The sequence below is a fragment of the Ranitomeya variabilis genome, chromosome 8 (assembly GCF_051348905.1).
Source record: "Ranitomeya variabilis isolate aRanVar5 chromosome 8, aRanVar5.hap1, whole genome shotgun sequence".
NCBI classification, from domain to species: Eukaryota; Metazoa; Chordata; class Amphibia; order Anura; family Dendrobatidae; genus Ranitomeya; species Ranitomeya variabilis.
The window spans coordinates 192,340,080-192,366,834 of NC_135239.1; the positions used below are offsets into that span (position 1 = coordinate 192,340,080).

At 40.1% G+C, this 26,755-nt stretch overlaps 1 long non-coding RNA gene across 1 annotated transcript in view; it reads right to left on the reverse strand.

Annotated features, from left to right (window-relative positions):
* Positions 1-2,311: 2,311 nt before the first annotated feature.
* Positions 2,312-26,755, reverse strand: part of LOC143788928 (uncharacterized) — a 170,967-nt gene continuing 146,523 nt past the window's right edge. The window contains exon 3 of the long non-coding RNA XR_013218758.1: positions 2,312-2,368. This is a non-coding gene — a long non-coding RNA (uncharacterized LOC143788928). The remainder of the gene's footprint in view (positions 2,369-26,755) is intronic.

Here is a 26,755-nt window from a genome sequence, read left to right on the forward strand (position 1 = left end):
CAGTGTGCGGGGCTTAACGGAGGAACTACGCAGTCCTCCGCAAAGCCCTCAACCGCAAATGTGAAACCAGCTTTACCAGTTAATTCTTCTCTTTTCAATTAGGTTTCTGATATCACATGATTAAAAACTGACTAGCTAAATCCTTCTAAGTTATATACAGAAACAGGAAATCTCATTTCCATGTATGAGTCATCAGTGCAAAAGTTCCTGGCAGGGAGGAGGAGTGGAGTGGCTGTGTCAGGAAGTGAAGAGAGGGATGATAAATGCAGGATAAAGAGACTTCCTGTTTCTATATAGAACAAAGAGAAGCATTAGCTGGGTAGAATGGCAAAATGAGCAATTGTAATTACACAGTTCTTTACAATATGATGATTGCAATATATTAAGAGGATAAAACATTTGATGGGAGTGCTTCTTTACATGTTCCACAGAGTGCCTGAAACTAACATCCCACCCAGAGTCCCTGCAACAGAGACTCCCATCTAATGTATATGAAGGGTCTTCTTACTTGGCAGATGATGTCAGGGGAAGAAGTTGAATTTTAAATCTTAAACATATGGTTCTAAGAGATATGTCTGAGCTTATTCACTTCTTCCCTTTGAAAACACATGCATGGTCGCCAAAAGCATATGCATACTTATGAGGATTCAGGAGAAAAAGCTATTCAGTGGACAAATATTGAAGGTGCTTACCAGCTTTAGTGTTCCATGCCAGATCTGCTATTGTAACCTTATCGTAGATGACAAATCATCCTTTTGAAGCTTAAGCAATCAAAAGTTTTATATTGAAATATTTTAGGTATTATTAGTGAATCGTGGCTGATCCTTCATCACAGTTATGTCCCTGTTCATATACGGTATATAAAACTTTTTATCTACTATAATTCAATTTACTATAAATGTACCCCAAAATTCTGATTCTAACTAATAAAAATATAGGGAAATTTGTTTTCCACTCTGGGGGTTGGAATGGGGTTGAAAAAGAAACTTTTTCACTCACCTTTCCTTAGCTTTCACCATACTTGGTACACACATATTTTCTGATCATCTCTTCTTTCTTTTTCTAATTCCGGTATTCTGGCAGATGCCACTGCTGACTAAGTCCCACAAACTCAAATAGGGTGTGACACATCAATGACGTGTGGTGCATCTCACATGACTATGCGTGGAGTGGTGGACATCATTGATGTAAATCACATCTTATTTATTGAGGATGTCCAGGACTTTTTTCTTTACTATGAGCCTAAAAAGTAACAGGCAAGTAGTTGCTAACTATCTGCCAGTTCTACTTGGTACCAGCTTAGAGTGGTCACTGACTGCTCCTGTCTGCGATTCTCCTGTAACATCAACAGAGCAGCTATTCTTCTGGTCTGCGTGTTGCTGACGTCATACTGATTGACATCCGGCTTCCAGCAATTAGGCACTGGGGACTCAGCTGTCAATCAGCATGAGATCAGCAGTCACACCCTGTCAACAGAGCAAAGCGAAAGAGAAGCCACTGTTCTGTTGGCGTGATGTCAACGGAAGCCACTGAATAACCAACAGGAGTGGTCAACGGAAGCCACTGAATCACCAGCAGGAGTGGTCTGTGCCTGCAGAGAATGGCACCGAGCACAACATGCAGGCCGTTAGAAACTACCTGCCTATTAGTTCTTAGGCACATAGTTAAAAAATAATAAAATAATACTGGACAACTCCTTTTAACCCCAGTCGGTCTAATCAGCAATGGTGATTGAAGTGAGAAGAAGAAAGAGTAGCCGATCAGTTGGCAAGCAGCGGTGATGATGGAACAGTCACGAGGAAGGCCGAGGGGAGTGTTTAACTTATTTTTTTTACCCCTTACCGGCAAATTCAATTTCACCTCAATTGAGCCAATCTGCCCAAATTTCATGTAAATTACTCAACTAATAACAATTACTAGTCAAATTTCTTCCCCCACTCTCTTTATAAATATTGTTAGCAAAAGTAAAAAAAATGTTTTATTACCCATAAGTATCAGAATACCTTAGTATACCTTCTTAAACCCAATTTCGTAATAGGATTTTTTTTAAAAGACTTTTTGAGGTAAAACACAACTATTTTGGAAATATTGTTTAGTTAAAGGGGAAGACAAATTCCAATGAGTGGTTTTCATCTGTTCTATTTGTTGTGTGCTATGATGTGTACACTACCAGCTGTCACAAATTATTTCCAAAGTTTAAACACTTACCTAGACGTCTCCAAGGCATTCATGTTTTCATATCGTTGGAATTTGATGAAAGAACGTATTTGTTTACCTTAATTTCCATTGGTCTGGTTGAAAAATCCTTATGAATATGGTAATTGAATTGCTACCTTGAAACATGCGGTGGCATGATAATAAAGTAATGCTAGAAAATAAATAAAATAATAAATTAGAAAATATAAAATAAAAGTTAAGTCGATCCTAGCGATCTGAAAAAGCAAAAACAATAACTATTTGTACAAACTATTATTCAACTGTAATAAAATTAGGAAATGTTAGTAGCGACATTTAATATGGTAGTCTATAATTTTTAACAGCTCCACGTGGGTCAGTGGTCTGTCACCATGCTGCTATTAACACTTCATAGCTGGCATTATCTAAACGCAGAAAAAAAAATTAACTAATGTAATACATTTTTTCTTAACTGTTTCATATTTGTTTTAAACTTTTGTACATTTTTAGGGTGCAGCCACATTTCCTTTGCTCCTATGAGATATTAGCAACAGTTCGGAATCTTTGCTTTACAACAAATACCTGGGCATAAAAAATAGTGATGAGCCAGTATGCTCGTTACTCGGGTTTCTTCGAGCATGCTTGGGTGGTCTCCGAGTATTTCGGCGTGCTCGGAGATTTAGTTTATGTAGACGCAGCTGCATGATTTACAGCTGCTAGACGGCTTGAATACATGTGAGGATTGCCTGTTTGTTAAGCAACCCCCACATGTATTCAAGCTGTCTAGCAGTCGCAAATCATGCAGCTGCGTCAACATAAACTAAATCTCGCCGAAATACTCGGAGACCACCTGAGCATGCTCGGAGAAACCCGAGTAATGAGCACCCTCCTTGCTCATCACTAATAAAAAACCTTGGTCAAAAATAAATACTCATTGATTTCCAGAAGAATGTGCACAGAGCATGCTCTCTGACCATTTTACACCTTAGATGCTGAAGTCTATCATAGCTGTGGCATCTAAGGAGTTTGGCACATGGAAGGCACTTGCTCTGTTTTTGCATCATTATCACATTTCACAATTTGAAGGCGCTGATGATTTATGAGGGAACTAACAAAAGTTTCCAGGTTTAAAGTAGATACAAATTCAAGTAAAATTTAATTCTACTTGAATATTGCAAAAATCTGCATTCACCAAACTGCAGATTTTTTTGGAATTCGCTTCGGTGTGAATTCAGAAAAATGACGGCCATTGGTCACCATTTCACTGAACCATAATTGGCTATCAAAAGTTAAAAAAAATGCTAACACATACTAGTATTACTGCTCAGCTCTACAGCCCCTCTGCTCCTCACTGTCACCCTTCCAATCTTCATGACATCTTCTTATCACCTCAGCAAAAGCTGTGTCATCCCTGTGCCTCTTTTGATGCTAAGGAGGGAATTCCAGCTCCGGTGAGGTCCGGGATGGTTCTGCGCATGCACACGCAAGGTTCCATTGCTTGTCATAAGGTCATGGCCTTACGCATGCTTACGCAGAACTGTCCCTAGCCTCATCAGAGCGAAAAGTCTCTGCCATGTGTGAAGAGGCCCAGGAATTCATCACTTGCTCCAATGATTAGAATATACGATGAGGACCGGCTGAGTGAGAAACAGAGTTGAGCAGGTGAGTGTAAGTATTTTTTTTTTTTTTTTTTACATCTTATGTGATTATGCTTTGGGGACATGTAAGACCCCAGAACATAATAGGGGACATAAAATTTATTGAGAATAACTTCTTTGTGAATCAAATTTCATGGGAAAATAAATGCGAACAGGTGAACTCAATCTTTGCCTGGTCTACTCATCTCTATCGTAAATATCTCCTTCTTCGGCAACAGACAATAAAACTTTCTTTCAGTACGTTTGACAATTTACTGAGCATAGTTTTGTTCCCTAGTGGCAAGGTTTTGTTTTGCACTTTTTTTTTTTTCCCCCCTACATTTTTTTTCCATCATCATGAAGCTTGTATTTTGCAGGACCAGCTGGAAATTTTGAAAAACACAATTCATTTTACCATATAGTGTGCTGAAAAACAGGGGGAAAAAAGTGCAAGTGAGATGAAAAGGTTAAGATTTGCATTTCCGTGATTGTTTTTTGACTTTCGTTCTTGCAACATTCATTATACAGAAAAAAATTGAACTGGCACTATGACTCCCTCGGTTACGAAAATTACAGTGAGGAAAAGTTAAATTTTTTTTAAGAAAATTTTTTTTTTCACATCACCATTTCATTTTCTGAAACCCATAACGTTTTACATTTTTCATGACGCTAAATGAGGACTTCTTATTTGCGTGGCGGTCTGATGTTTTTACTGGTACCATATTGAGGCACAAACAACATTTCTGATAACTTTTTATTGCTTTAGACGCAGTGAGTGAAGAATGGCAATTTTGAAATTTCAATCTTCTTTACATGTGCCATGTTTAAAAAAATGTTAGATTTTGATAGATCAGACTTTTATAAATTTGGAAATATCAAATATTTTTACTTTTTAGCTTTTTTATTTATTTTTAAGAGGTGAAAAGGGTTGAATACTAATTATGTCATTTCTTTTCTTTTTTTTGGCAGTTTTAGCCCCTTAGTCACCAGGCCAAATTTTTTAAAACTGACCGGTGTCACTTGATGTGGTAATAACCCTGGAACCCTTAAAAAAATCCTTGTTAGGGGCACATTATAATTTATGATCATGGGAAATTTAGGTTGATATATAAAAAAATATCAGAACTTTGAGAAAAAATGTAAAAAACATTAGCAATTTTCAACTTTGAATAATTAATTATCCCTTTAATCCAGATGGTCATACCATAGAAAAACATTAATAAATAACATTTCCCTCATATGTGATTTACATCAGTACCATTTGTAAAATGTTCTTTTATTTTGTTAGCATTTAGGAGGTTTAAAAATGTAGCAGCAATTTTTCATTTTTTCAATGAAATGTATAAAATTTATTTTTTTAGGGACATATCCAAGTTTGAAGTGACTTTGGGGGTCCTATATATTGGAAAACCCCAAAAGTGATACCATTTTAAAAACAGTACCCCCTGACATATTGAAAACTGCTGTCAGGTAGTTTATTAAACCTTCATGTGATTTTCAGGAATGAATGCAAAAGTGACATGACAGGAATGAAGAATTGTATTTTTACCAGCTAAATGTCATTAACTTCTGAACAGCCGGCAGACTCTAAGAACGTTATTTGGCCATGAATTGCTATAGCCAACATCAGGACCACACAATCGTGATCTCAGTGTGCCGATGGGGATAAAGAGGGAGAAGCCACACTCTGTTAACCATTTATATGATGTAGCCACTATTGACAGCAGCATTTAAGGGGTTAAACAGATATGGACGGTGCCAACACTGATCGTGGCTGATGCAGCAAGTTGTCAGCTATAGTGGACAGCCGACAGCTGCTGGATTCTCACCTGTATGGGGATGATATTCTCTTATATCTCAGGTAAGTAAAAAGACGAATTGGCGGTCGATAAGGGGTTAAAAATATGGCGACTGCTCCATACACTGGCACCGAACAAATACTATACCTATATGGCAGATGTTAGAAAGGGGTTAATAGGAAACTTAGAGGAAAAAAAAGAAAATAATTATAAAAACAACCAATATATAATCATTTAAATCTATAAAAAACCTAAAGCGTGAAAGGTAGCAAAAAAGTTGAGTCTATATTACTATTATCATCAACAAATTATATACTGTACATCTAAAAATGCACTCAAAATACTGCCTGTCCTGCAACAAAAATTGTTTACTTTTCAATTGTTTTCTCTCTTTATTTTTAATGATCCAATGATCCAATTGCAATGACCCAAATTATATATATTTATTTGTAATTTTTAAAAACAAGGATCTGTTCTGTACCCTCGCACTCAACATGTGCTCTACATGTATGGCAAATGTTAGGAGGGGGTCAAATACAAAAGATAATATACAGATATTTTTGATTAAATATTAACCTATATATATATATATATATATATATATATATATATATATATATATATATATATATATATACAGTATTGACCAAAAGTTTGGACACACCTTCTCATTTAAAGATTTTCCTGTATTTTCATGACTATGAAAATTGTACATTCACACTGAAGGCATCAAGACTATGAATTAACACATGTGGAATTATATATTTAACAAAAAAGTGTGAAACAACTGAAATTATGTCTTATATTCTAGTTCTTCATAGTAGCCACCTTTTGCTTTGATCACTACTTTGCACACTCTTGGCATTGTCTTGATGAGCTTCAAGAAGTAGTCACCGGGAATGGTCTTCCAACAATCTTGAAGAAGTTCCCAGAGATGCTTAGCACTTGTTTGCCCTTTTGCCTTCACTCTGCGGTCCAGCTCACCCCAAACCATCTCGATTGGGTTCAGGTCTGGTGACTGTGGAGGCCAGGTCATCTGGCGTAACACCCCATCACTCTCCTTCTTGGTCAAATAGCCCTTACACAGCCTGGAGGTGTGTTTGGTGTCATTGTCCTGTTGAAAAATAAATGATGGTCCAACTAAACGCAAATCGGATGGAATAGCATGCCGCTGCAAGATGCTGTGGTAGCCATGCTGGTTCAGTATGCCTTCAATTTTGAATAAATCCCCAACTGTGTCACCAGCAAAGCACCCCCACACCATCACACCTCCTCCTCCATGCTTCATGGTGGGAACCAGGCATGTAGAGTCCATCCGTTCACCTTTTCTGCGTCGCACAAAGACACGGTGGTTAGAACCAAAGATCTCAAATTTGGACCCATCAGACCAAAGCACAGATTTCCACTGGTCTAATGTCCATTCCTTGTGTTCTTTAGCCCAAACAAGTCTCTTCGGCTTGTTGCCTGTCCTTAGCAGTGGTTTCCTAGCAGCTATTTTACCATGAAGGCCTGCTGCACAAAGTCTCCTCTTAACAGTTATTGTAGAGATGTGTCTGCTGCTAGAACTCTGTGTGGCATTGACCTGGTCTCTAATCTGAGCTGCTGTTAATCTGAGGCTGGTGACTCAGATAAACTTATCCTCAGAAGCAGAGTTGACTCTTGGTCTTCCTTTCCTGGGGCGGTCCTCATGTGAGCCAGTTTCTTTGTAGAGCTTGATGGTTTTTGCCACTGCACTTGGGGACACTTTCAAAGTTTGCCCAATTTTTAGGACTGACTGACCTTCATTTCTTAAAGTAATGATGGCCACTCATTTTTCTTTACTTAGCTGCTTTTTTCTTGCCATAATACAAATTCTAACAGTCTATTCAGTAGGACTATCAGCTGTGTATCCACCAGACTTCTGCACAACACAACTGATGGTCCCAACCCCATTTATAAGGCAAGGAATCCCACTTATTAAACCTGACAGGGCACACCTGTGAATTGAAAACCATTCCCAGTGACTACCTCTTGAAGCTCATCAAGAGAATGTCAAGAGTGTGCAAAGCAGTCATCAAAGCAAAAGGTGGCTACTTTGAAGAGCCTAGAATATAAGACATATTTTCAGTTGTTTCACACTTTTTTGTTAAGTATATAATGCCATATGTGTTAATTCATAGTTTTGATGCCTTCAGTGTGAATGTACAATTTTCATAGTTATGAAAATACAGAGAGATCTTTAAATGAGAAGGCGTGACCAAACTTTTGGTCTGTACTGTATATATATATATATATATATATATATATATATATATATTGCATCGTAAAAAAAATACATATTTGCCATGGTCACAATCATACATGGAATCCGGCAGCAAATGAAAACTGACTTTTTCGATAATGCAAGTTCACTTAAATCAGTAAAAGTACTAAAACATAAGAAGTAAAACTTAAAAGCTGAGTCTATAATACTACTCTCAGCAATAAATTACATGCACCTCAAAAAGGCACTCAAAATACTGCATGTTCTGCAAAAAAAAAAAAAGCAGCTACAAAACTAAAAGTTTTGGTTCAGATTTGGTGGAGATGAAAACACAAAAAAACTAAATTTCATTGCACATGAAGACCCAAAATACCCAGTTTAAGTACAAACAGGTATATCTCCATTTTACCATTTATCACAGTTTCGAAAGCAGTCAAAAAAAAATTCTGTCACCTTCTTTTTGCCATTTTTATGCCTCTGACATACTTCTCCGCTGCAGACAATGGCCGTCAATCACCTATTGTGTTTGTAAATAAAGAAATCACATTGGCTTTACTAACACAGTCATTAGTGTGTATTATTTTTCATGTAGCATTCATTGACGTTAACAAAACTCATTTCATGCCTTGTAGTGTGATGAAATTCTCATTTGCAAAGTAACTCCAATGTTTATTCTCCGTTGTTCCTAATAATATTAATAGACATTTAATTAAGGAAACAAGATGGACAAGAGAAATGTAAACTGGCCACTAAATCCAGGGGAAGAGGAAAGGTTTTCATGCATTGAAGCTGAAGACATTATCGTAAGAATTGTGAAAAAATGTATTTTTCTTGCATCCTGCAAATGTGTTTTTTTGTTTTTACATTCAAAGCCCATTTTAGTGATGAAGGATGACAAACTGAACCCTATTGCCTTGATGGCTTCAAATCCAAACAAGAATAATACTTAGAGTTTAATTCTTTCTATGTTTCTAAGGATTTTCTCCAACTTACTCCCAGTCTCCATAAAGTTTTTGTACAGTGACGGTTATTGGTCATAACATTGGTCTGGTGTGTGTCTGAGTGTGTGCTTCAGATATGTGATTAGATTGGGAGTCTAATGGCAAAATTGCAAAATAGCAAAATCAAAAAGGAAAGTTTCTGTGGCAAATCCAGCACAAGGTGCAGAATTGCTTGAAGACTTGCTACTGCAGATTGCCTGACATAAAATGTATAATGCTCAATCTTCTTAGTATTCCTGGCCTGCTACCATCTTCTGCACATCGGGTCTTCAGTAGTGACGAGCTGTGTTGTAGCTAATTTAAGGATACCCTTGTCAAATACGATGACAACTATACAGCAGGGGATGCAGACAGAATGTCACATCTCCACCAGTAGCTACTCCTGTGATGTCTGCTCTGTTGCTAGGCCTTCATTCAGTAGGCAATGCTGGTGATTGAAAAGATGTTGGAACCAGAATATTTGGATACCGAAGACTTTGTCCGGTCACTAAGATTAGGATGGCTTGGACCAGCAGTGCTGTCCAGTCTAGCAGTTTGCTGTCCAGCTGAGTTTCTATTTTTCCTGCCCTCTTGGTTCTGACCCAGTTACCTAACAACTCCTGCAGGCCTCATCACTGTACATCAGCTTATTCCATGGTCCCAGCCCAGTGGCTTCCATCCAGATCCCTGTGAGAGCAAGGGTGACCCCCTTGGATCTCATAAGTGGAGTGGTGTGCCAAGCCTGTATATGGTAGCCATTTTAGAACAGCTAGGCAACCAATGTCAAAGCCCCATTACACAGAAGAGGAGCTCTATGTGAAATTAATATATAGACCCTTTACACTCCAGTAGTTCACCATAATACAAATGAGAAGTAGGCCTCCTTACCTCTTAGGCCCCCTTGTGATTGCAAAGGTTGCACCAATGGTATGTCCACTTCTGCACCCAGGTCATTGATGGATGTTGCGTGTTTAGGCAGTGGCTGGTGACTAAGCCAATTATATCATAGAAGAGCTAGGGAAGGAGAATAAAGGGGGCAATTCATTAAGGTGTTTGAGCCAAAAATCTGGTGTAAACACCTTAATAAGTCACAATGTTTTTGCTCAACTCACCAGTCAAGCAAAAATATTGCAACTTTTGGTTTTTGCATGCCAGTCCTGGCCAGCTTCGCCCATATGGGAGTGACATGGTCAAAACAGTTGTTATCACACCCGCCTCTCAAATTCATCATAAGTTACACCACTAAGCTTACTCAATTTCTGATGATGGCACACGCTGTATATAAGAAGTCACCATTAAACTCAATCGCAGGGTTCGATTTATTATTCTGATAGCCTGGGGTCTGCCAAATGCTCCTCCCTATAGGGGCCATCTTAGCCCTCCTGTGGAGCTCATAAGGAGAACCATAATTAGGAAAACCATTAGGAGAACCACGATTTCGCTACAATACTGTAATGTTGTGGTGTTACAGAGTATAGCGTAAGCAATCAAATGACCACAAGTTCAAGTACTCCAAGAGGACACTAAAATCAAAAAATGGCAGAGATGCCATTTTTTTGTTGCTGCACTTCATAAAAAAAATACCATGAAAAGAAATCAAACTGTCAAATGTTCCCCAAAATGCTATGAATAAACATATAAGCTCGGTGTGCAAAAAATAAGTCCTCGTCCAGCTGCATGGATTGAAAAATAAAAAAGTTACCGGTCTCAGAAAATGGCTACACAAACAATTTTTTTTTAAGGTTCTGAATTTTTTCTAAGCAGCAAATTAAAAAAAAACAACAGCCTTTTAATTTTATTATTGATAGAATCATATTAATCTGGAGAAACATATTGTCAGGAACGTATTACTGCAGAGTGAACATCATAAAAACAAAACCCCAAAAAACAATGGTGGAATTGCTTTTTTTTCTTAATTAGTTTTTTATTGAAGAGTTTTCAAACATGTGAAATAGCATAAAAAACATTATTTATCCTCCTTCAACTGCAGAATAGCTTTTATTTCTCTTCAATTGTTTTTTTTTATTTTTCAGTGTATTATATGGTAAAACGAGTAGCGTCATTTCAAACTACAACTCATCCTGCAGTAAGACAAACCCTCATATGGATAAGTCAATGTAAAGAAAAAAAATATGGCTCTTGGAACAAGAGAAAAAAGCAAAAAAAAGTCCTGGTCCTTAAAGGGAACCTGTCACCCCGTTTTTTCGGTATGAGATAAAAATACTGTTAAATAGGGCCTGAGCTGTGCATTACAATAGTGTATTTTGTGGACCCCGATTCCCCACCTATGCTGCCGAAATACGTTACCAAAGTAGTCGTTTTCGCCTGTCAATCAGGCTGGTCAGGTCAAAAGGGCGTGGTGTCTTCCCCCAGATCTTGCGTAGTTTTCCGTTGGTGGCGTAGTGGTGTGCGCATGTCCAAGGTCCCGAATCCTGCACAGGGGTGTGAAAATAGCAGCGATGTCCGTTATTCCATTGGTGGTCGGTGGGCGCGGCCATCTTGCTTTGGCCGCGCGTGCGCAGAAGCGGCGCTCTGCTGGCCGCGGCTTTAGGAAAATGGCCGCGGGCATCCACACGTGCGCAGATGGCTATCGCGGCGGCCATTTTCGTGAAGCAGAGTTCGCATCTCGGCTTCATGAAAATGGCCGCCGCGATAGCCATCTGCGCACGCGCGGATGCCCGCGGCCATTTTACTGAAGCCGCGGCCAGCAGAGTGCCGCTTCTGCGCACGCGCGGCCAAAGCAAGATGGCCACGCCCACCGACCACCAATGGAATAACGGACATCGCTGCTATTTTCACACCCCTGTGCAGGATTCGGGACCTTGGACATGCGCACACCACTACGCCACCAACGGAAAACTACGCAAGATCTGGGGGAAGACACCACGCCCTTTTGACCTGACCAGCCTGATTGACAGGCGAAAACGACTACTTTGGTAACGTATTTCGGCAGCATAGGTGGGGAATCGGGGTCCACAAACTACACTATTGTAATGCACAGCTCAGGCCCTATTTAACAGTATTTTTATCTCATACCGAAAAAACGGGGTGACAGGTTCCCTTTAAGGGCTTTCCCATTATTAGAAAAGCATGGCTGGTTATTGCCAAAAAGATCTCTCCTGGATCTCACCTCCATCTGCAATTCTCCACACAACCTACAGACAACTGTGGCACTGCTTTTGGACAAAGCCATGATGTTATAAACCTTGACTCCTTTAAAATTTGATAATAATTTTGAGGCCTATCAACGGTTTCCAAAATATGGCTCTTAACCCATTATCTACCAATGTCCTTTTTTTGGGGACGCCTAATCTTTAGCTTCTAGCAAACTAAGATTTTATAATTTTTATAATTAGGTCCAATTTTTTGTGTTGTGTTTGTAAAATGAACGTTTACAAAATAGGAAATCATGTCATTGTCATTTTTAATTGAATATTGGGACGCCCTTTTCTGAAAAATCCGTACTTGAAAATTTTTTGCAAATTATGTTTCTGATTCATTAGGACCCAAATCATTAATAATCTGTCATTAAAAAAAAAAAAAATGAAAATTGCTAATTTGGCAAGTAATGGGTTAAAAGTGTTGCCAAACTACGACTCCAAGCATGTTTGAAACTTGGTTTTGCAACTGCTGGAAAGCGTCAGGTTAGAGATCATTGATAAATGCATCTAAAATCTAAATCATAAACTTCTAAGCCTAAAACTAAAAAAGAGGAAAACATGTTAAAAAATAAAATGTGAAGTGATGTAATTTTAGTACAACGCTTTACTGCAGATTTTGTGTCTCATGTATAGAAACAGTAGCATAAATTTGTATTGATCTTTTCTGTCTTCTGGAGGAATGTAGATTGTTCAAATGAAGTTTGAGAAAAAAATCTCGTGTATTCCTTGGACAAACCTTTTAATAAGTATGCCCACCTACAAGAAATCTTCTGCCTATTTCAATAAAGCAATTTTACAAATTATCAGTATCCTTATGTATGTTAATGATTACAGTCTACAAACAAACCCTGTGTAGGCTACTTTTACTGTCATACGCTCTTCCTTACTTCCATATGTCCATTATCTCTTAGAAATAAAGCAGAACTGATGAAAAAGTTTTTAAGAATTCCAGAAACCAATATATACCAGCAGATTTGTTCGTAGAAAATAGCAGGACGCATTTACAAGGTTCAAAAATGTACAACGTTTTACATTCATCCCAGACTGTATAAAGTCTAAGGGATGCTTGTGAAAAATGATCATCACTCAAACATTATTATATAATTATCCATATTTGTATTTGTAAAGAGATTGTATATATATATATATAAGTAATTCTAGAAATTCTATATTTTCAAAATCCTGAAAAATTTTAGTATTATTATTATTATTACTATTATTATTAAAATTCTAAAAGGTTCTGGACGGTTTATCAAAAAATCCCGGCAGACATTTTTTGCGGATACACTGGAAAACTATAATAAATTGTTATGATTATCAGTAATCCATATCTGCAGCCCATAATTCTGATATGAAGACATCAGCCGCATTCACTGTAAACTGTAATATGATGGCAATTACAGTCAAAATAATCTGTAAATGTGCCCTAGTTTTGCAGACTGTCCATGAACATTTGGACAGTTGGTAACCCAGTTCTGCCATCCCACTGGAAAAAGAAGCAAGACGTTTGAGAGGGATCTAGGCAGCTCTCCAAACATGGTGTTAAATCAGTAGTCAATAATGAATTGTATTTTATTTCTATACCACTCTGGTCCCTCTTTTTTTTGGTCTAAAGGTGGACAAAACCACTTTTAGCTGCCTTTACCTGTTAGCAGACATATATTCTTCTTTTAACCCCTTTCAATTAATTTTATTCCCCTTCTTCTCCTACTTTGGTTTAACCCCTTCTCCACTCCCTTGTCCTTAACTATGTTGTTTATGTGGGTATATTGCATGATTGGTATTTTCCTTTATTCCTGTTTGTTTTACCTTGTTAGTCTGGTTGGTGTATTATGGTACACTACTACTGCTACCCTCTTCCCTGGGTGGGGGAAGGGCACAGACTGGGAGCAGATTCAGGACAGGAGGCAAGTTACGTGGCCCGACATCTTCACCATCACCCAGGGCCAGGCATGGGGAACAGGGTGAGCTAGGGCATCCATAGCATTAGAGACAGGGAAGGAGCCTCTGTTCCTGGGACCCCCAACAACCGAGTCTTGCCAAAAAATTGTTTTTAAAAATAGGTAGGGAAATGTTTTACCTGAGAAAAAGAATCAGCTGCAATCCCGTGCTTTAATGTCTGCAAACTCTTTTGCTTCTTCTCCTGCCCCAGAGATGTGGTATGATCAGACCATGTTCCTGCCGAGTCAGAGACGGCCATTACACAGAACACAACAGGGGCACATTTATAAGATTATCTCAGCACAGGAACATTTAATTCAAGCACCTAAAATTGTGGAAATTATTATTATTATTCCAAGATCTATTGATTAAAATGATCTTTTGTTCATGGAAAAACCTCTTTATTTGTCTAACCACCTAGACTGGTGTCTTCCTCCAATTTCGATGTTGTGTTCCCGGCTGTCATGTGACATTGTCATGTCACTTGAGCGCTGCAACATATCAGTGACCTCTGATGGACTGTAGCCCTAACTATTCCTTCAGGACTGATGTCCAGGAGGTAAGCATATGTCTATTGTTGTGTTGAATGCTTTAGCTGTTAAGAAGGGGTTGTCTGGCAATGGACATGGTCTAGTGGTGGACTGGGAAATGAATAGCCATTTTCTGGACTCTATAAAGGAGACAAGATCGGGAACAGAACTTGTAATACTTAAATATTAGTAAGTGCCACAAAATTAGCTCCCCATCTCATTTGTAAAAATAAAGGGAAATTGTCCAACCAAGTTTATACTTTAAAACTTGTTATTTCACTGGATGGATTCAATTAAATTGCTCTTTCTTCTTTAGAACATACTTTTTAAAGTTCATAAAGTTTTTATGCACATTATAATATCAATTTCCACTTTTCACATTTTTCTAAACAGTATTGTAAATTCTTACTAGGGGCAAAATTTCCATGCCGTGTAGTTTTAAAAGACATTGATAAATTACCCCACCACGTTCCTGGAAGTAATGAACAAATCTGATTGTCTTCAGCACCAAGATGTAATTCTAAAGTTCCTTGAGGCACAAAAATATTATGCTGTATATACATAAAATGTGGTGTAAGAATAATAATAATAATAATGATAATAATAATAATAATAATAAAAGGAATAAAGAATAAAAAGAATTCAAACACAAGGAAAAAAGAAAGTGAATTATGTTTAATATTAGCTTTTTATACCACATCACAAAGCTTTTCGCCATTTTAGAGGAAACAGAACATTAGGAAATCACATAATATTTAAGGCTATGTGCACATGGTATCTTTTAGACGCCTGCCAAGTTTTTCCAAGGGAATTTCTCTTTAGAAAAACACCATTGTTTTTTTCTTCAAGTGGCTTCACTGGTGGAACTGCTGCACTTTGTGCGGTCGCTCAGCCAACAAAGTCTTTTGCTCTATTCTTTCTAGAATAGAAAACAAGAGGCTTTGCAGTAGACATCACCTGAAGAATGCATATGTTACTTTCCCACCTTTTCAGTGTTTTCATACCCTTAAGTGGTTGAAAAAGGTGACAGAAGATGGAACATGTACACAGCAGTGTTGTTTTAACATTGATCTGCACCATGTTCACTTTATGGGGCACTATTTAGGTGCTTTTTCAGGAGAATTCCAAGCGTAATTTTTCACTATGATCCTTGAGGATACTGTTGGTTCTTGTGAAGGTTCTTTTGGCTTAGCGTCTTCCAAGAATTGATCTCTTTGAAAAAGATATACGAGCTAGTTTTCTTCAATCTCAAACAATTATTTCTTCAGAAATCCTGCAGTTAATTTTCTGCTGACCTTAATTTCCATCTAGGTGGGAATTGCTAAGTGGGCAAGATTTAATTAAGATGCATTTACACTAAGAGATTATCGCTAGTGTTGAGCGATACCGTCCGATACTTAAAAGTATCGGTATCAGAAAGTATCGGCCGATACCGACAAAGTATCGGATCTAATCCGATACCGATACCCGATACCAATACAAGTCAATGGGACTCAAGTATTGGAAGGTATCCCTGATGGTTCCCAGGGTCTGAAGGAGAGGAAACTCTCCTTCAGGCCCTGGGAACCATATTAATGTGTAAAATAAAGAATTAAAATAAAAAATATTGATATACTCACCTCTCCGACGCAGCCTGGACATCACCGCTGGTAACCGGCAGCCTGCTTTGTTTAAAATGAGCACGTTCAGTACCTTCCATGACGTCACGGCTTCTGATTGGTCGCGTGCCGCTCATGTAACCGCCAAGCGACCAATCAGAAGCCGTGACGTCATCCCTCAGGTCCTAAATTCCTAGAAGGGAATTTAGGACCTGAGGGATGACGTCGCGGCTTGTGATTGGTTGCGTGGCGGTCACATGAGCGGCACGTGACCAATCAGAAGCCGTGACATCATGGAAGGTACTGAACGCGCTCATTTTAAACAAAGCAGGCTGCCGGTCACCAGCGGTGATGTCCAGGCTGCGTCGGAGAGGTGAGTATATCAATATTTTTTATTTTAATTCTTTATTTTACACATTAATATGGTCCTGATACCGATTCCCGATACAACAAAAGTATCGGATCTCGGTATCGGAATTCCGATACGGCAAGTATCGGCCGATACCCGATACTTGCGGTATCGGAATGCTCAACACTAATTATCGCGCTTGAGTAATCATAAGAACACTCTTTTTATGATTATCTTGACATTAAAAAAGGTTGCTGATCAGGTGAGGTCAGGTACTAGAGCACGATCTTCTATGGGTCTGCTCATCCCTACTTGTGACTTCTCATCATGCATCTCAGGAAATGACCAGACAAGAAGAATAAGACTCGGTTGCCGAGGACTATGACAGCCTATGTGCAGTGAGTGATCTATTAACCGCTTCGCGACCTTTAATGTACTTGTACCTCAAAAGTCGTGTCCCTGCCTTTGATGCAGGCTCTCCCACCTAGCCAGCATTTTTCCTCCACATAATGGTTGATTTAATCAGTCATCATGTGCCTCTAACAGCCACAGGTGGATTGGAGCTGCGCTCACTGCTGTTAAGGTATGAAATGCCGCTGTCAATCTTTGATAGTGGCATTTAACATGCAGCAATAGGGGCAATCATCATTCCACGCTCCCATTCGCGCTCCTGTGACGTGATCGTGGGGTGCTTATGGGTTCTCAGGACAGCCAGGGATCTGCTGATGAACCCCGTGCCTGTCATAATAATCCTTCTGTAAATGTCGGTACAAGGCCGACGTTCATAGGAGCTTTTCACTACACACAGCAGTCCTGATGCGCTGCTATTTACAGCACAATCGATCGGATGATCGGAGCTACAAGTTCCCTAAGGGGAATATTAAATACAGTAAAAAAGTAAAAAAAAAAAAAAAATTTCAAAAAATAAAAAAACCCCACAAAAGTTCAAATCACCCCCAATGAAATTCTAGTGACCAGTATGAGGGAGTGTGAGAGCGATAACACCAAACTTAATGCGCCAGCTCCCCATTCACATCTGGTACCTTGTAAAACTAATGAGTCACATGACAAAAGGGAGAGAAAATGCCTAATTGGGTACAATTTGGTCATTTTCACTTAGGGGTGCACTCACTTTTGGTGCCAGCGGTTTAGACATTAATGGCTGTTTTGTGAGTCATTTAGAGGGCACAGCAAATTTAGAGTGTTATACAAGCTGTACACTGACTACTTTATATTGCATCAAAGTGTCAGATCTTTTTGTGTTGTCACATGAAAAGATATATTAAAATATTTTCAAAAACGTGAGGGATGTACTCACTTTTGTGATATGCTGTACTGCATTTATACAGCATAAATCTATGTGTGTAATGTTTATGTTGTGTCATGTGAATGTTTGCAACATATTGTGACAAAGTCCCTGGCAAGGTGCTGGAGGGGACATATGTTTCTCTGAGGTTAATGGCTTCAGTGATGTAAAACCCCAAAGTTTTCCCCCAGCACATTAAGTATTGCAACTGGCTAACTAGCCAATTTGTTTAAAGGCTGTTTTATTTGTTCACAACAATAGAGTGGGGGGTTGTCCACCTTATCTCCACCCCAGGGTGTGGTTTGGGGCTTAAATAGTTGGCCTCCAGAGACACTCAGCATTCAGTAAGGCTGGAGAGAGGAACTCCAGTAGGTTGTATTGGGAGAAGTAAAGACTGAACCTTTGAATACTAAACTCTCCAGAGCGGGCAGATCCCTGCAGATGCATGGACTGTGGTGCATTATTTTGTTTTGTTCTCCTGTTTTGCCCAAAGGGCTGTGCTTATTTTTTCAATTTATGTTGGGCTATGCCATCTGTATAATAAACTAACAAACATTTAAAGAGATGGTGTTCCCGTTTCTACCTCCATGTACCACTGAGCAAGGTCATCTGCTCAGTGGTTAGCACTGCAGCCTTACAGCGCTGGAGTCCTGGGTTCAAATCCCACCAAGGACAACATCTGCAAGGAGTTTGTATGTTCTCCCTGTGTTTGCATGGGTTTCCTCCGGGTTCTCCGGTTTCCTCCCACATTCCAAAGACATACTGATAGGGAATTTAGATTGTGAGCCCCATTGGGGACAGAGATGATAATGTATGTAAGGCGCTCTGAAATATGACACAATATTGCAAAATCATGTTTATTTTAATGCTAGTGACTAGAAATGAGCAAACTGGAACTTAAAGTTTGGTGTTCACACCGACATTTAATGTTTGGCACTAAACGCTAAACACAGACTTCTCCCAGAAGTCCGTTGCAAAGTTCAGAATTTCGGGGAGAAGTCTGTTGCAGAGACAGAGAAATAGAGAGAATTTTTTTTCCAGATCCAAAAGTTTGGGTCTCCATTATTTTCAATGGATTTGGGTGCTGGTTCAAGTTTGGGTACAGTTCTGGTACATGAACTGAACTTTGGACTAAAGTTCAGGTCAGGTACTAGAACATGATCTTCTATGGGTCTGCTCATCCCTACTTGTGACCTCACGTCATGCATCTCAGGAAATGACCAGACAAGAAGAAAGGTAAGGAAGAACAAATCTGTATGTGATGGCAGCCACTGTTAATAGCCTGTATACAATACTCTAAAGTTTAAAAAAAAAGTCAGGAGAGATTGAAGTAATGCTTTATTAATAAATTAGGCATATGTACTGTGGATTTTTTTTTCATAATGTTTTTGTCTTTGCTCTTAAAGGAACCTGCAGTCCCCAAACAAGTAAAATAATACAAACTGCCATACATAAGGTACAGCGGTACAGTATGCACCACTAAATGTTCGAGGGGGTAAAATCAAATTTGATATGATGTAATGATATTTTGCATTTAATATCAATGACCTAACCCTATAAATTTTATTGTGATGCATTAGATTGATGAGAGCATTTTATCTTTCCATTGTTGTCAGATACAAATATATTTTATAGGCTAAAAACAGGTAATATAAAATAAATAATTGATTAATCAATAAAATATGATGTCTTACAATGAGGCAGAATATCCTCCTAATAGGAAACATATAGATTTTGGATACATTTAAACATTATTAGGAATTGTAGTACAGGGGCCCTTTGGATATGTGTATTGATCGAGATGAGCGTTTCTGCACTAATTAATCAACCAACATTTCCTATGCATCCTTGATCATGTAGCTGTAGCACGTGTATGGCTTTTAGTTTTCACTAAAGAGGAAGCAAATGGGTAGAAGCTTTTTAGACTGCATTATTTCAGTGTCCCATTTCCTTCAATTGCAAATTTGATTTGCCATCGATTTAAAACAATATTAAAGCTATACCAAATGGGAAATGCCCCTGTAATGTTGAACGTTGTGCTCAAAATGGAAAATTTGTGCTAATGATGTTTATGTAAGGTTGACTTAAACTTAGCAGCAGATACTTAGCTAGACTTTCCTTCCTCAAGGAAAAATGTTCAATTTTCTGCCCCAGACCTGTATCCTGGTAATTCCAACATGACTTGATGGAGTTAGACTTTCACCAAACACTTGGGGCACATGCCCAGGTAGCCACACTTTGTAGCTACCTTCCAGTACAGAAAACCTGGGTTAACGCCAACTGAGACAGAGGGATCTGATGCTTATTTAACTCCTCCATCTCTTTTTCATGGATTAATAATAGAATCCCTGTACAAGTTTTTGACATGTTAAAATAAGGGATATAGTCAAGATACGCTGTTCCATCTCTTTTCATCTTCTACAGTACACAAACCATTGCTTATAACTAGAGATGAGCAAACTTTTTATGGTTCGGTTCGGATTGGCGAATGTCCCGATGTTTGCCAAACAGTTCGCCTAACAGCTCATCGAACATATCCGTACCCCATTGAATTCAATTGGAGACAAGACCAAACACATAGACAACACCTTCACGGGGCCAAAACGTTGCCAAGACAGCTCAAATTAGGAGCAGACACAAGGAAAAATGTCATCAATTGACCTAGAGTACAAATAGTATAATTGCGCAACATGGATGCATGGGAAAGGGCTGGGGACAGGGTGACAGGTGTAGGCCTAGTGCTCTGAGAGACCCACCAAATTCAGGCAACACACATGAATGAGACCCAACTTGGAGTCCAAACATTTCTAAAAACTATTGCCACACACCACTAAAGTGGTATCACTTTCCCCAGTGTAAAAATATTATAATTCAGCAGCATTTTGACATCTTCTGTTACTGGATGGGCTATTCGACTCCATTTCCTTGGCAGCTGTTCAGCGGTATTATTATTATTTATTGTTATAGCGCTATTTATGACATTTTCTATGGAACATTATATGGGGCCAATTATACTGTATTGAGCAGTATATGAGGCTCATTATACTGAATTGAGCAATATATGGTGCTCATTACTGTATGGAGCGATATATGAGGTCCATTATTCTGTATGGAGAAATTTATGGGGCTCATTATACTGTATGGAGCAATATATTGAGGCTCATTATACTGTATGGAGCAAATTGTGGGGCTCATTATTCTGCATGGAGCAATATATGGAGCTCATCATTCTGTATGGAGCAAAATATGGGGTTCATTATATTGTGTGGAGCATTATATGGGGTTCATGATTCTGTATGGAGCATTATATGGGGTCCATTATACTATGTGGAGCAATATATGGGGTTCATTATACTGTATGGAGCATTTTATGGGGTCCATTATACTATATGGAGCAATTTATGGGGCTCAGTATTCTGTATGGAGCTATTCATGGGGTCCATTATTCTGTATAGAGCAATATATGGGGCTAATTATACTGTATGGAGCAAGGTATGAGACTCATTATTCTGCATTTAGAACTATGTGGTGCCCATAATATTGTATGGAGCAATATATGTAGCTCATTATTCTGTATGGAGCACTATGTGGTGCCCATAATACTGTATGGGGGATTATACTGTCCGATTTCTGAGATATTGTAGAATTTACAATAGATATCACTCATGTAATGTAAGAAGTAAGTGAAATCTTTGGCATTGTACTGTCCCTATAATTCTCTGCCGAATCTGTGCATCAAGAATCATGATATGTGTTAAAGGGGCCCACTGAGACTCTTTCACCCGGGTCCCACGAAAACCTGGAGCCGGCCCTGATCTAGTTCACCTGTGTAACTATATCTAGAACTGTATTTCTAATAGTCATACTTAATCCATTCCTTTCTTCCGTTACAGTAGATTGTATGTAAAAATGCTTGCAAATTAAACAGGAGCAATTCTTTTGAAATTCTAATTCGCCAGCTCTGCCATATTTTTCACAAAATGTTGATTCACGGAAAAAACAAAAATATTGCAAAGTCTTCAGCTGCCCTGGAAATATTTGTATGATACTCTGAGGTCTCCTAGGACGGTATTAAACCACTTTCAAGCTCCTAAATGGAAACACAGCCTCAGTAATGTCCAAGTAATACCTCACCTCACCATATATTGTTGTGATTTTGCTTTTTGCTCCCTCTGGTGGTCATTAGTGATTTGACTCTGGAGCTTCTGTCTTTTCCTTTATCCTCACCTGGGCCGTTAGTTCAGGGGCGTTGCTATATAAGCTCCCTGGACCTTCAGTTCAATGCCTGGCATCGTTGAAATCAGAGCTAATCTGTTGTGCTCTTGTCCTATGATCCTGGTTCCTGTATTTCAAGCTAAGTCTGCTTCATTGCTTTTTGCTTTTGTTTTGTTTGGTATTTTTGTCCAGCTTGTTCCAATCTGTATCCTGACCTTTGCTGGAAGCTCTAGGGGGCTGGTGTTCTCCCCCCGGACCGTTAGACGGTTCGGGGGTTCTTGAATCTCCAGCGTGGATTTTTAATAGGGTTTTTGTTGACCAGATAAGTTATCTTGCTATATTCTGCTATTAGTAAGCTGGCCTCTCTTTGCTGAACCTGGTTCATTTCTGTGTTTGTCATTTCCTCTTACCTCACCGTTATTATTTGTGGGGGGCTTGTATCTTGCTTTGGGGTCCCTTTCTCTGGAGGCAAGAGAGGTCTTTGTTTTCTTCTCCTAGGGGTAGTTAGATTCTCCGGCTGGCGCGAGTCATCTAGCGATCACCATAGGCATGATCCCCGGCTACTTCTAGTGTTGGCGTTAGGAGTAGCTATTTGGTCAACCCAGTTACCACAGCCCTATGAGCTGGATTTTTGAATCTCGCAGACTTACACGTTCCTCTGAGACCCTGTCCACTGGGGTCATAACAGTATGCCAGGCCCTGTATTAAATGTTTAATGCATTGCAGAAGTGGGATTATAAGAAAGAAAATTTTGAGGGTTTTTTTTCCCTCTCTCATTTTTTTTTTTTTTTCTTTTCCCCTTTACCTCAGAGTGGCTTAAGCTTGCTGCAGACATGAATGTCCAGACCTTGATTACAAGTGTGGACCAGCTTGCCGCTCGTGTGCAGAGTATACAAGATTATGTTATCAGAAATCCTAGGTCTGAACCCAAGATTCCGATTCCTGAACTGTTTTCAGGAGACCGATTTAAGTTTAGGAATTTCAGGAATAATTGTAAATTGTTTTTGTCCCTGAAACCTTGTTCGTCTGGAGACTCTGCTCAACAAGTAAAAATTGTTATTTCATTCTTACGGGGTGACCCTCAAGATTGGGCTTTTTCGTTGGCGCCAGGAGATCTGGCATTGGCTGATATTGATGCGTTTTTTCTGGCGCTCGGTTTACTTTATGAGGAACCCAATCTTGAGATTCAGGCAGAGAAAGCCTTGCTGGCTATGTCTCAGGGCCAGGACGAGGCTGAGGTGTATTGCCAAAAATTTCGGAAATGGTCCGTGCTGACACATTGGAACGAGTGTGCACTGGCCGCTAATTTTAGAAATGGCCTTTCTGAGGCCATTAAGAATGTTATGGTGGGTTTTCCCATTCCCACAGGTCTGAATGATACCATGTCCCTGGCTATTCAAATTGACCGGCGGTTGCGGGAGCGCAAAACCGCAAATTCCCTCATGTTGTTGTCTGAACAGACACCTGATGTGATGCAATGTGATAGAAAAACCGCAAATTCCCTCATGGTGTTGTCTGAACGGACACCTGATTTGATGCAATGTGATAGAATCTTGACTAGAAATGAGAGGAAAATTCATAGACGCCGGAATGGCTTGTGCTACTACTGTGGTGATTCTACACATGTTATCTCAGCATGCTCTAAACGTATATCTAAGGTTGTTAGTCCTGTCACCGTTGGTAATTTGCATCCTAAGTTTATTCTGTCTGTAACTTTGATTTGCTCACTGTCATCTTATCCTGTCATGGCGTTTGTAGATTCAGGTGCTGCCCTGAGTCTTATGGATATCTCATTTGCTAAGCGCTGTGGTTTTATTCTTGAACCATTAGAAAATCCTATCCCTCTTAGGGGTATTGATGCTACGCCATTGGCAGAAAATAAACCGCAGTATTGGACACAGGTTACCATGTGCATGACTCCTGAACACCGCGAGGTGGTACGTTTTCTCGTTCTACATAAAATGCATGATTTGGTTGTTTTGGGGCTGCCATGGTTACAGACCCATAATCCAGTCCTTGACTGGAAGGCTATGTCAGTGTCTAGTTGGGGCTGTCGTGGTATTCATGAGGATTCCCTGCCTGTGTCTATTGCTTCTTCTACGCCTTCGGAAGTTCCGGAGTATTTGTCTGATTATCAGGATGTCTTTAGCGAGTCCAGGTCCAGTGCATTGCCTCCTCATAGGGAATGTGACTGTGCAATAGATTTGATTCCAGGCAGTAAATTTCCTAAGGGAAGACTTTTTAATCTGTCGATACCTGAACATACCGCTATGCGTTCATATATCAAGGAGTCTCTGGAGAAAGGACACATCCGTCCGTCTTCTTCCCCTCTTGGTGCGGGATTCTTTTTTGTGGCTAAAAAGGATGGATCTTTGAGGCCTTGTATTGACTATCGGCTTTTAAATAAGATCACTGTCAAATTTCAGTATCCTTTGCCGCTGTTGTCTGACTTGTTTGCCCGGATTAAAGGTGCCAAGTGGTTTACCAAGATAGACCTTCGTGGTGCGTACAACCTTGTGCGCATTAAGCAAGGAGATGAATGGAAAACCGCATTCAATACGCCCGAAGGTCATTTTGAGTACTTGGTGATGCCTTTTGGGCTCTCTAATGCCCCTTCAGTTTTTCAGTCCTTTATGCATGACATTTTCCGGAACTATCTGGATAAATTTTTGATCGTTTATCTGGATGATATTCTGGTTTTTTCTGATAATTGGGACTCGCATGTGGAGCAGGTCCGGATGGTCTTTCAAATTTTGCGTGAAAATTCTTTGTTTGTCAAGGGCTCAAAGTGTCTTTTTGGTGTACAGAAGGTTCCCTTTTTGGGGTTCATTTTTTCCCCTTCTGCTGTGGAGATGGACCCAGTCAAGGTCCGAGCTATTCTTGATTGGACTCAGCCCTCGTCAGTTAAGAGTCTTCAGAAGTTCTTGGGTTTCGCTAACTTCTACCGTCGTTTTATCGCTAACTTTTCTAGCATTGTGAAACCTTTGACGGATATGACCAAGAAGGGCTCCGATGTGGTTAATTGGGCTCCTGCTGCCGTGGAGGCTTTCCAGGAGTTGAAACGTCGGTTTACTTCGGCGCCTGTTTTGTGCCAGCCTGATGTCTCGCTTCCCTTTCAGGTTGAGGTGGATGCTTCAGAGATTGGAGCAGGGGCCGTTTTGTCGCAGAGAGGCCCTGGTTGCTCTGTTATGAGACCTTGCGCCTTTTTCTCTAGGAAGTTTTCGCCTGCGGAGCGAAATTATGATGTGGGCAATCGGGAGTTGTTGGCCATGAAATGGGCATTTGAGGAGTGGCGTCATTGGCTCGAGGGTGCTAAGCATCGTGTGGTGGTCTTGACTGATCACAAAAATCTGATGTATCTCGAGTCTGCTAAACGCCTGAATCCTAGACAGGCCCGCTGGTCATTGTTTTTCTCCCGTTTTGACTTTGTTGTCTCGTATTTACCAGGTTCAAAAAATGTGAAGGCCGATGCTCTTTCCAGGAGCTTTGTGCCTGATGCTCCTGGAGTCGCTGAACCTGTTGGTATTCTTAAGGATGGTATTATCTTGTCAGCTATTTCTCCAGATCTGCGACGTGTGTTGCAGAGATTTCAGGCTGATAGGCCTGATTCTTGTCCACCTGACAGACTGTTTGTGCCTGATAAGTGGACCAGCAGAGTCATTTCCGAGGTTCATTCCTCGGTGTTGGCAGGTCACCCAGGAATTTTTGGCACCAGAGATCTGGTGGCCAGATCCTTTTGGTGGCCTTCCTTGTCTAGGGATGTGCGGTCATTTGTACAGTCCTGTGGGACTTGTGCTCGAGCTAAGCCTTGCTGTTCTCGTGCCAGCGGGTTGCTCTTGCCCTTGCCTGTCCCTAAGAGACCTTGGACACATATCTCCATGGATTTCATTTCTGATCTTCCGGTGTCTCAAGGCATGTCTGTTATCTGGGTGATATGTGATCGCTTCTCCAAGATGGTCCATTTGGTTCCTTTGCCTAAGCTGCCTTCCTCTTCCGATCTGGTTCCTGTGTTTTTCCAGAACGTGGTTCGTTTGCACGGCATCCCTGAGAATATTGTGTCAGACAGAGGATCCCAGTTCGTTTCCAGATTCTGGCGATCCTTTTGTAGTAGGATGGGCATTGACTTGTCGTTTTCGTCTGCTTTCCATCCTCAGACTAATGGACAGACGGAGCGAACTAATCAGACTTTGGAGGCTTATTTGAGGTGTTTTGTCTCTGCTGATCAGGACGATTGGGTGACCTTCTTGCCGTTGGCTGAGTTTGCCCTTAATAATCGGGCTAGTTCCGCCACCTTGGTTTCGCCGTTTTTCTGCAACTCTGGTTTCCACCCTCGTTTTTCTTCGGGTCATGTGGAACCTTCTGACTGCCCTGGGGTGGATTCTGTGGTGGATAGGTTGCAGCGGATCTGGAATCTTGTGGTGGACAACTTGAAGTTGTCACAGGAGAGGGCTCAGCGCTTTGCCAACCGCCGCCGCGGTGTGGGTCCCCGACTACGTGTTGGGGATTTGGTGTGGCTTTCTTCCCGCTTTGTTCCTATGAAGGTTTCCTCTCCCAAATTTAAACCTCGTTTTATTGGTCCTTACAAGATATTGGAAATCCTTAATCCTGTATCCTTTCGCCTGGATCTTCCTGTGTCGTTTGCTATCCACAACGTGTTTCATAGGTCCTTGTTGCGGCGGTACGTTGTGCCTGTGGTTCCTTCTGCTGAGCCTCCTGCTCCGGTGTTGGTTGAGGGCGAGTTGGAGTACGTGGTGGAGAAGATCTTGGATTCTCGTCTCTCCAGGCGGAGGCTTCAGTACCTGGTCAAGTGGAAGGGCTATGG